Below are 12469 nucleotides of genomic sequence, written 5' to 3'. Positions count from 1 at the left end.
TATAGATGGACTAATAGACCAAGTCCCACACACCGCTAGAAGCCCAAATATTTTTTCAGAGCTAGATGCAGAAAAAAATTATTTTTAATTTGCAACCTGCTGGAGGTCAGTATAGATGGACTAATAGACCAAGTCCCACACACCGCTAGAAGCCCAAATATTTTTTCAGAGCTAGATGCAGAAAAAAATTATATTCAATTTGCAACCTGCTGGAGGTCAGTATAGAAGGACTAATAGAACAAGTCCCACACACTGCTAGAAGCCCAAATATTTTTTCAGAGCTAAATGAAGAAAAAAATTATTTTTAATTTGCAACCTGATGGAGGTCAGTATAGATGGACTAATAGACCAAGTCCCACACACCGCTAGAAGCCCAAATATTTTTTCAGAGCTAGATGCAGAAAATTTTTTTATTCAATTTGCAACCTGATGGAGGTCAGTATAGATGGACTAATAGACCAAGTCCCACACACTGCTAGAAGCCCAAATATTTTTTCAGAGCTAGATGCAGAAAAAAATTATTTTTAATTTGCAACCTGATGGAGGTCAGTATAGATGGACTAATAGAACAAGTCCCACACGCTGCTAGAAGCCCAAATATTTTTTCAGAGATAAATGAAGAAAAAAATTATTTTTAATTTGCAACCTGATGGAGGTCAGTATAGATGGACTAATAGACCAAGTCCCACACACCGCTAGAAGCCCAAATATTTTTTCAGAGCTAGATGCAGAAAAAAATTATTTTTAATTTGCAACCTGATGGAGGTCAGTATAGATGGACTAATAGACCAAGTCCCACACACTGCTAGAAGCCCAAATATTTTTTCAGAGCTAGATGCAGAAAAAAATTATTTTTAATTTGCAACCTGATGGAGGTCAGTATAGATGGACTAATAGACCAAGTCCCACACACCGCTAGAAGCCCAAATATTTTTTCAGAGCTAGATGCAGAAAAAAAATATTTTTAATTTGCAACCTGATGTAGGTCAGTATAGATGGACTAATAGACCAAGTCCCACACACTGCTAGAAGCCCAAATATTTTTTCAGAGCTAGATGCAGAAAAAAATTATTTTTAATTTGCAACCTGATGGAGGTCAGTATAGATGGACTAATAGACCAAGTCCCACACACCGCTAGAAGCCCAAATATTTTTTCAGAGCTAGATGCAGAAAAAAATTATTTTTAATTTGCAACCTGATGGAGGTCAGTATAGATGGACTAATAGACCAAGTCCCACACACCGCTAGAAGCCCAAATATTTTTTCAGAGCTAGATGCAGAAAAAAATTATATTCAGTTTGCAACCTGATGGAGGTCAGTATAGATGGACTAATAGAATGATGCTATGCCCAAAAGATTTTACTTCACTAGGTGCAGTAAAAAAATTGGTATTCTATACACAGGTGTTATATCTTGCAACACAGATAGGCTACTCCACTGACTAACACACTCTGCAATAGGCCAAAAAGGATTAGCTTTGCTAGATTCAGCCAAATGCTGTGAAAAAAACTTGCACAGCACTGGCACAGACCTGCCTGGCAAAAACTGATAGGAACTCATGTAACCTAGTCCTGAAAAGGACTCCAATTACAATTAGTCTTTACTCCCACAACCTATCTATTTAAGAGCACAGACCTCCCTGATAAAAGTCGTAGGAAATGCTGTAACCTAGTCCTTAAAAGGACTGCAATCACAACTATTCCCTACTCCCAAGCTATCTGTATATTTGTGCGAAAATTGGCTTGAAATTAACAAGGTATGGCACACACAGCAACAGCGGTGCCGTCTAACACGCAGCTGCAGCAGTGAGAAAATGGTGGCGACGGGGAAAATGGCTTGGTCTTATAGGGCAAGGACATGTGACATACACTGCCAATCACACATGCCCTTGCTTGTGTGAAAAAAAGCACTTCGCTCCGTGTGTGCGCTGCTGATAGGCTGACAGATTGCACCTCCCCACTGCAAATGCGGGAAAGAGAAAAAAAAATGGAGATCTTCATTGTTCCTGCAGAGATCCATCCCCTGCCCCTCCCCCCGCCCCGCTGTACACTCAAACTGCGTATTAACATTAATTTTCATCATTACTGAGAAAAAATCCAGTTATGATTTTGGTGCACGAACAGTTATCGAACATAACCTCGAACAGCCGAATTTTTCTCAAATTGTTCGTGTTCGCCGACCGGCTCGAACACCGCCCAAAACAGCTCGAATTTGAGATTGGCGAACAGTTCGAGTAGAACAACGCTCATCTCTACTCCTCTTCCTAGATTTAAAGGGGAAACCCACCAGGCTAGGGTGCTTTTTAAGACTGGAGCTAAGGGCATCTTTTTGTCCAGGCCTGACTGACGTTTGTCCCAAGCGGAGCTGATTTCCCTCTGAAGAACCCTGGAATGTGCCTGACACAACCTTACACAGGGAATGCACGATGTCATGGTCCCCAGAATACTCATAGCTTCCCTGACCGTTACTTCCCTCTTTCTGCGAAAGGAATCGAATTTTTTTACTATGTCCTGAGCTTTCTTTGGAGGGAGACTGGACAAGCCCTGGTGCGAATCTAATAGCACTCCCAAGAATATTTTCTGGTTGCTTGGAGCTAGGTCTGATTTCTCTAAATTTAGAACCCACCCCAAGTCTGACAATAGTCGCCTTACCCGACGCTGATGAAGAATTAATTGCGCGTCTGAATCTGCTACTAGAAGGAAGTCGTCTAGGTAGGGAATTATGACTATGCCCTCTCTCCTTATATGGGAGACTACTTCCGACATTATTTTGGTGAAGATACGGGGTGCCGATGACAGGCCGAACGGAAGACATTGGAACTGATAGTGGCTTACGCCACCTTCCCCTCTTGTTGCAAACCTGAGGTATCTCTGTCTTGAAGGGTGTATGGTAATATGATAATACGCCTGCTTCAAATCCAAGGTACACATCACCGTGTCTTTGGGTATCAGAGGTATCATCGATCTTATTGACTCCATCCTGAACCTCTTGTACTTTACCCACTGGTTCAGGGGTCTGAGATTTATAATTGTCCTGTACTCTCCCGATGGCTTTTTTATGGAGAACAGTCTGGAATAATGGCCCCTGTATCTCTCTGAACAAGGAACTTGTGCTATTGCTCCGTCCTGGAGGAGTTACTTGATGTCTATTTCCAGCCTTTTGAAGGCTCCTGCTGAACTGGCTTCCGTGATCTGAAAACGTCGGGAGGAGGGGAAGGGGGGGGGGACTGAGAAAACTCTATCTTGCACCCGTGTTCTATAAGCTGTAAAATCCACTGATTTTGGGTTATACTCTGCCAACTTCCTAGGAAATGCTGCAGCCTTCCCCCCACTGGTCCAGCGTCATTGACGCGTCTGCCTCTGACTAGGCCCGGGCAAGTCTCTGCGGCCTCTACCACCCTTCGGGTAGCTCCATCTACCCTCCTTCCCATTCCCTCTATAACTCTGGGACTGGGTGGGGTGGCTTCTTCGAAAGGAAAACGGGCGTCTAGGTCGTTCCTCCGGAAACACAGTCTTACTATCGGCTGCCTTTTGCAGAATGCTGTCCAGTACTGGCCCAAAAACCTGTAGGCCGGAAAAGGGGATAGCACAAAGTTTGTTTTTGGACTGCATATCGCCTGTCCAGGATCTCAGCCAGAGTGCCCTACGGGCTGAATTTGACAGCGCATCATTCCTTGCCGCGAACCGGACTGATTCTGCTGACGCATCCGCCACGAAATTTACTGCCATCCTGACCATGTATAACACCTCGGCTATATCTTCCCTGGAACCACTCTGTTTTCCAACCATAAACCTGCTGATCTGGCCACGGACGTGACCGCAATATTGGTCTTGATGATTGCCGCTGAAGCCTCCCAGGCTTTTTTAAGTAGACCATCCACTTTTTTGTCCATCGGATCATTTAGACTCGCATCCTCAAAAGGGATTGTTGTCTTCTTGGAAACTCAGGCTACTGGTACGTCAATCTTTGGCACTTCCTCCCAAATTCTGGATTCCTTCGATTCGAAGGGAAGACGGGACCTAAACTCCCCCGGAACTGATAAACGTTTTTCCGCGTTCTTCCATTCCTCCAGAATCATGGATCTGATGTGCTTATTAACCGGAAAACATCTAATTTTCCTTGCTTGTAGCCCACTAAACATCTGATCCTGGATGGACTGAGCTACCTGCGACTGTTCAATGTTCATAGTATTGAGTACTGCCTGTAATAGCTCCTCTGTGTCAGCCGAGGAGAAGAGGTATCTTTTATTTTCTTCCCGCTGACCACAAGGTAAATCAAAATCCAGCTCCCTGGACTGGTCTGAACCATAGGCTCCTTCTTCCTCTTCCGAAGAGACTATGATATCCTGCCTGGGTCTTTTGCAGGGAGGTTCACCTGTAGAGGCCTATGCTGCTAACAGGGTGGACACTGAAGACTGCACTTCCTCTTTAATCATAGCCTTTACTTCGGCTCTAAATGTGGCCTGCTCCTCTGCCATAACTTTCGCTATACAGTCTTTGCACAGCTGTTTATTATATGTGTCCAGCAGCCTGATATTACATGTTGGGCACTTAGCCCTCTTCTTAGAACCTGATCCCTTTGGGGTCCCTTTATCCTATGGACAATATTAGACACAGGCAGACTGTCAGGATAACTTACAAGAGCTCAGTGACAAAAGGGGGCCTTATAGCTGCCTCACTTACGTGACCCAGGGAGATGGCCATGGAATCCGTGTGTTGTGCGGGGCTAACCTCCATAGCTCACCCTAGGTGTAGTGCCTACACGACAAACACACATGGACAGTTTTTACCTGTCTGACGTCACCGCCATCTTCTCCAGGCCTCTCCTTCCTGCTGACCTCCGAACTGGAAGTGCGTTCCAGGGTGGAACACACGCAGCAGCCGCGTCACAGGAAGTGCGCCGGCCGGCAGAGGCAGCGCGCCCAGAGCCCTCCGAAGAGGGAAGCGGCACCTTCCAGGAGCTCTGCTCCACTGGACTGGCTGAGGGACCGGGACGGGTTTCAGCCGGCAGCCTGTCTTGAGAGCGGGAGGAGACAGGTATGACAACCCCTCCGTCCCCTGGGCTGCTCCTATAGTTTCCACGCTGCTGCGCCTCTCATGTGCCTGTCCGACTAGGGACAGGAAAAACACTGGTGATGGAGGGTGGGGAGGGGCCTTTTAACCTCTCGTGTGTTCCTGCTCCTAGTCGGACATGAAGGACTACCTCCTGGTGTGCTGTCAGGAGGGACGTCCTGGAAAAAGGTATTCACACAGTAAACCAAGAATAATTTATAAATAAATCCATATTTTATTAACAAAAAAGATAAAAACAACACAAGACACAAGACATAAAAGGAAAAATGAATAAAATAGCTCAAGAGGGGGAGGGCTATGCCCCCATAAAAGATGTATAAATTACCTCCCAAATATTAATAATATTAATACACCATTAACGATGTATACCCATATAATATAGAGTGACTGCCATCCCAGAGTAAAGAAGACTAGACCATTGATATGTCAAAAATTAATATCATAAAAAATATAAATAAATTAGTAGTCGATCTATTTGTAAGAATAAAAAATGGTTAAAGTGCAAGAGCCTATTCAAATTAAAGATCCAACATATACTATAGAGAGTTAAATCCAAAATTAACAATAGCAGTCACAATAGCATTGCATAGTATACAATTTAGTATAATGGGATAAAAATTAACAGATTTTCAGGAAGAGGACATACCACAAACCCATCACACCACTCCTACCACAACCCCCTCACACCACTCCTACCACAACCCCCTCACACCACTCCCAACGCTGTTTCGCTCCTGCTTCATCAGGGAGTGAGTGAGGTGGGGAGTGGGAGTCAAATAAATAGTGTGGGAACAGCTGCATTTAATACTAATAATTGTGAGCGCCATATTATTGTGCGCCACCAGGCACACACATGCACCAGACCTCAGCATCCAGGGCGGAGGACACGAAAAATGTCACTGAAGGGCGTGTTGCCATTCATGACGTGCCGCCACGTCACTCCAATAAGATGTGCCTGTGTATGAGTGAGAAACTGGACAAAAAAGTGGAATGTGAAACAACTATATAACTATGATAATGTGTGGAAACCAATAACAAATATCAATGTGTGGAAACTAATAAATAGTGTATATGTGAATGTGTGAAAAAGTGAGTGCATGGATGGAAAAAGTATAAACCCATATAAGGTTATATGTGAATAATATGATGAAAATGATTGTATAAATATAAATGTGTGAACCATATGAAAGTAATAGTGATTTATAGACTAAATCTAGATGTAAAAAATATGTATATATGAACCGAGAACATGAAGGAAAAATACATGAGTAACAAGAGAGTGTCAGAAATATTATATATAGTTAATATGTTGTGAGTGATGCAAAAATATAAAACAACATATGTATACATATCCATGTATGAAAGGCGCTCACATGTGAGGGCAAGAGGGCAATGAAAAACAAAAAAAGGGCTTTTGGTAAACTTAAACAAGAAGGCAGTGAGGAAGCGCTAATATCTTATAGGGAAAAAAACAAAATCTGTAAGAAACAAATAAGAATAGCAAAAGAGGAGACAGAGAGACTAATTGCCAAGGAAAGTAAAACGAATCCCAAACTGTTCTTTAACTATATAAACAGTAAAAGGATTAAAACTGATGGAGTTGGCCCATTGAAAAATAACCTGGGTAAAATCATAGAGGGCGATGAGGGTAAAGCAAACCTACTCAATAGCTTCTTCTCCACTGTTTTCACAAAAGAAAACAATTTATCGGAGGAAATGCAGAGTGATAAAGTAAACCCTCCGCTAAATATCACCCACCTAACCCAGGAGGAAGTTCAGAAACGCCTAAATAATATCAAAATAGACAAGTCACCAGGCCCAGATGACATACCCCCCCGGGTACTAAAAGAATTAAGTCATGTGATAGACAGGCCGCTGTATCTTATATTCAAGCACTCTTTATGGACAGGGACTGTCCCACTAGACTGGCGCCAAGCAAATGTGGTACCAATATTCAAAAGGGGGTCTAAAAGTGACCCTGGGAACTATAGACCAGTAAGCTTAACGTCTGTTGTGGGTAAATTGTTTGAAGGATTTCTTAGAGATGCTATTGTAGAATATCTTAATGATAATAACTGTCTAACTCCATATCAACATGGATTCATGAGGGATCGCTCCTGCCAAACAAACCTGATGGCCTTCTACGAGGAGGTGAGCTCACAGCTGGACCGGGGAGAGTCAGTGGATGTTGTATACCTTGACTTCTCCAAAGCGTTTGATACCGTGCCACACAAAAGGTTGGTATATAAAATGAGAATGCTTGGTCTGGGGGATAATGTGTGCAAGTGGGTAAATAGCTGGCTGAGTGATAGAAAGCAGAGGGTGGTTATCAATGGAGTAAGCTCAGGGTGTGTCAGGGTTACTAGCGGGGTGCCTCAAGGGTCTGTCTTGGGCCCTATATTATTTAATATATTTATTAATGATCTAGTGGAAGGGTTGCATAGTAAAATAGCAATATTTGCAGATGATACTAAACTTTGTAAAGTAGTTAATACAGATGAGGATAGGGCACAGCTACAGGAGGATTTAGATAAATTGGGGAGTTGGGCCAAAAAATGGCAAATGGGGTTCAATGCCGATAAATGTAAGGTCATGCACATGGGAAAGAAAAACAGCAGTCACCCATACATATTAAATGGGAAACCGTTGGGGAAATCTGACATGGAGAAGGACCTGGGCGTCTTGGTTAACAGCAAATTAAATTGGGGTGCCCAGTGTCAGGCAGCAGCTGCGAAGGCAAATAGAGTCATGGCATGCATCAGAAGAGGAATAGGGGCATATGATGAGAACATTGTTCTTCCTCTGTATAAAGCGCTGGTAAGGCCGAACTTAGAATATTGTGCACAGTTCTGGGCTCCGGTGCTCAGGAAAGACATATTGGAGCTAGAGAGGGTACAAAGGAGGGCGACTAAGGTAATAAAGGGAATGGAGGGACTAGAATACCCAGAGAGGTTGTCAAAATTAGGCCTATTTACGTTGGAAAAGAGAAGGCTTAGGGGAGACCTCATAAACATGTATAAATACATCAGGGGGCAGTACAGAGATCTCTCCCATGACCTGTTTATACCAAGGATGGTGACAAAGACGAGGGGGCACACTATGCGTCTGGAGGAAAGGAGGTTCCTGCACCAGCATAGAAGGGGATTCTTTACGGTCAGAGGCGTGAGACTCTGGAACTCTCTGGGAGAGGAAGTGGTGATGTCCAACTCACTTAATGAGTTCAAGAGAGGCCTGGACGCCTTTCTTGAGAACAATAAAATTACATCTTATGCTTAGTGTTATGCACACGCCCGGGCTGAGCGGCGTGTGCGTGTGATTGTAGTGATTCCACTGGACCATGAACCGGAGAGTGCCTGGAGGGGCGTGACTAAGTATCTGGCCGATCCGACCAAGATGGCACGACGGCATACGACGCCAGTGCACCAGGGAGAAACCGGGCAGAGGGACCAGGTGCTACTCCAGGTCAAACTCCGGACACGGGGGTTGACCCACACAGGGATTACTGGATCAGGCTGGTTAGGCTGGCGCACAGACTGGAGGGTATAGGCAGGCACGACTGGTATGCAGGCAGGCGGGTAAAGGCAAGCGCAGCTAGAGTGCAGACAAGGAGGCACTAGCAGGTAGGAACACAGGCGGGATAGGACCCAGTACACACTGGGACTCAGGAACAATACAGGTAGAGGGGTACAGGCAAGCACAGCTAGAGTGCAGACAGGGAGGCACTAGCAGGTAGGAACACAGGCGGGATAGGACCCAGTACACACTGGGACTCAGGAACAGGCAGGTTAGGCTGGCACAGACTGGTGGATATAAGCAAACACGGCAGGTATGCAGATGGGTGGATACAGGCGAGTATGCAGGCAGGGAGGTACTGGCCGAAAGGACGGGCTGGAGCACAGAAAGGTTAAGACCCAGTACAGACTGGGTCACAGAACCGCAGATGCGGTAGACAACCACAGCAGAGAGGGAACGCCCGAAGCGGTGGGCAAGAACAGAGCAGGACAGGGCTGCAGGAGCAGCGAGCACAAGCAGGGCAGGACAGGACTGCCGGAGCAGCGGGCAGAAGCAGGGCAGGACAGGACTGCCGGAGCAGCGGGCAGAAGCAGGGCAGGACAGGACTGCCGGAGCAGCGGACAGAAGCAGGGCAGGACAGGACTGCCGGAGCAGCGGGCAGAAGCAGGGCAGGACAGGACTGCCGGAGCAGCGGGCAGAAGCAGGGCAGGACAGGACTGCCGGAGCAGCGGGCAGAAGCAGGGCAGGACAGGACTGCCGGAGCAGCGGGCAGAAGCAGGGCAGGACAGGACTGCCAGAGCAGCGGGCAGAAGCAGGGCAGGACAGGACTGCCGGAGCAGCGGGCAGAAGCAGGGCAGGACAGGACTGCCGGAGCAGCGAGCAAAGGAGTCAGAGCAGGCTAGGCTGAGTAGGGGGGACAGGGCTCTGTTCATACGGAACAGACAGGAAGGGAAAGGCAGAGCCAGACACCCACAGGGTACTTGCAGTGAAGTAGCGAGTGGACCACAAACTCACAAACGGGAGTACAGAGACAACAAGCAAGAGTTAGGTACGAGTTCAGACTCTGCAGAAAAAGGAAGGGAACGGACATAGAGGCAAAACAGGTAAAGGATAGGAGAGAGTTCAGACTGGAACTGAGTGTACGGAGGAGACCGACACTGCAGCGGGATACAGGAGCGGGTCTGGGAATACGGCCCCCAGAGAGGCAGGACGAACAGGCAAGGAGCGTGTTCAGACAGGACAGACAAGATACAGAAGCGGGTCTAGGAAATCAGCCCCTAGAAGGCGAGAGGAACAGGCTAGGAGCGTGTTCAGACAGGTCAGACAAGATACAGGAACAGGTCTAGGTAATCGGCCCCTAGAAGGCAGGAGGAACAGGCTAGGAGCGTGTTCAGACAGGTCAGACAAGATACAGGAACAGGTCTAGGTAATCGGCCCCTAGAAGGCAGGAGGAACAGGCTAGGAGCGTGTTCAGACAGGTCAGACAAGATACAGGAACAGGTCTAGGTAATCGGCCCCTAGAAGGCAGGAGGAACAGGCTAGGAGCGTGTTCAGACAGGCCTGGAAATACAGCCTCCAGGATAGGCAGAAAAGAGAACACAGAACGGGACCTGGCACCTTCAGAGTGCAAGCACACACTGAAAGAAACACTATGCTCAGGCAGGGATAGATGGGCGCAGCTGAGCTATATACCAGGTGACAGACAGCAATAGGCTGAGGACGCACAAGAGGTGTGACCCACAGCAGGTACAAAAAGCAGGAAGTGATCGGGCGCCGCCCTTAAGCAGCAGAAACAGACACAAACAGACAGCATGGAGGGAAGCCAGAGAGACATTCTGGACAGGAGATCAAGTGCGCGCTCTTGCACAGTGGGAGATGGACCACTATGCAAGGACGCCGCCAGGTATGTTACACTTAGTGATAGTTAATTAATCCAGGGATTTAATCTGACTGCCAGCTTGGAGTCGGGAAGTGAATTTTTCCTCAATGATGTAAATTGGCCTATACCGCATGTTTTTTTTCTTTGCCTTCCCCTGGATCAACGCTGCGGAATAGCTGCGGTGCACAAGAAATAGGCTGAACTGGATGGACGCTTGTCTTTTTTCGGCCTTATAAACTATGTAACTATGTAACTATGTATACAAAAACAGGAAAAACAAAAATAAAGAAAAAGTAAAAATATATGAAAAAATATATTAAAGGGGTTGTGCGGTACTTTAGATTACCCCCCCATGTATCCTCCCCCAGGTCCCTAAGACTTTTTGTAAATACCTTCTGCTGTTGATAATGCCTGTGAGCCCAGCGCCAATGTCATGACAAGTGAGACGTGACTCAGCGCTGGGGTCCCCACGGTGGCTGCTGGGTTGTGGGTGGGGTTACCCGGCACACCCGGCATCCACCGCGCACTTTCCTAATGAATGGGGAGAGGCAGAGAGTGCGATGGATGCCGGGTGTGATGCATTTTATATTGTTTTGAGTATTTTAATAGCCAATCAACTCTGCAGCCATACTACAGTACTATAGGCTAACCAATGTTAGTGCAATTATTACGGAAACACATATATGGTCATATTATCATCGTTAGTTCGAAGCACTATGGAAATTTTACAAGGTCAATCCTGGCCTAAACTAGTTAGATAACAGGAGCGGAGTGTCTGACAAAATACAAAATGTTCTTGTGAGAAAAAGTTTGTGGGAAAGATGCATGTGAACAGAAGAAAAGAAGGAAAGAATGTATGTTATGCAAGGAGTGATAATAACATGATTTTGAAACAAGCAGACAAAATGGAGTTGCTATAGCATGAATATCAATATGTCCTTTACAACCCCGCGCGTCACACCCGGCACTTTCCCAATGAATGGGGAGAGGCAGAGAGTGCGGTGGATGCCGGGTGTGATACTGGGGGTAACCCTGCCCACAGCCTGGCATCCACCTGGAACGCGGAAGACAGAGACCCCCGGCTGCTGCCAGCACTTGTCGTGACATCAGCGGATATCAGAGCCGGCTGCTGCTGGGGGTCACATGATGTCTGTGAGCGGCCACCGATAGATGTTCTGCCTCTTATAACTACGTTGAAAAAACCTCTGTCCCAGATCCTTAGCATGATGTTCAAAGTCATCCTCTTGACTACAAATTCTTCTTGCCCTGATGTACTGGCCCGTTGGAATGGCTCTAATCATATGTACCAGATAAGCAGATCTTGCATGCAAAAATGCATTAACACTAGTTGCTTTACGATGAATGCTAGTACATAACAGACCTTTAGAGTCCACCAAAATGCAAAGATCCAAGAGGTTGATAGTAGTTTGACTGACCACCGTTGTTAGCTTAATATTCAAATCATTATTGTTGAGATGTACTAGAAATAAATCTAGCAATTCCTTTGAGACCTGCCAAATAAACAAAACGTCATTGATGAATTGCATCCATGCAATAACTGATCCCTGAAGAAATATAGTCATCTTTTTGAATACACTCATGTCCCCATAACCCCAAGAAGAGGTTCGCGTACGACGGGGCACAAGCAGCTCCCATCGCCACGCTCCTCCTCTGTAGGTAATGGCGATCTTTGAATAGAAAATTAATATGAGAGTATACTCAAGTATAACAATTAATTCTAAAAGTTGGTTGTCCAAACTCCGACCCTTCAAGAAGAATCTTAAAGCGGTCAGACTATGTTGATGTTCAATATTGGTGTAGAGATTCAACGTCACATGTCAAGAGAAACATGTCTGGTTCCATGTGAACGCCATCCAATCTCTGCAAAACTTCTGTAGAATCCCTCACATAAGATGGTAGCTCCCTCACAATTGGTTTGAGATAAAAGTCTAAGAATTTAGACACGGGTTCTGATAGACTCCCATTACCTGATAAAATTGGGCG

Source organism: Phyllobates terribilis, unplaced genomic scaffold, assembly GCF_046119375.1.
Source record: "Phyllobates terribilis strain yellow unplaced genomic scaffold, ASM4611937v1 Scaffold_3__8_contigs__length_932513732, whole genome shotgun sequence".
NCBI lineage: Eukaryota > Metazoa > Chordata > Amphibia > Anura > Dendrobatidae > Phyllobates > Phyllobates terribilis.
Note: the sequence above shows the minus strand (reverse complement) of the source record.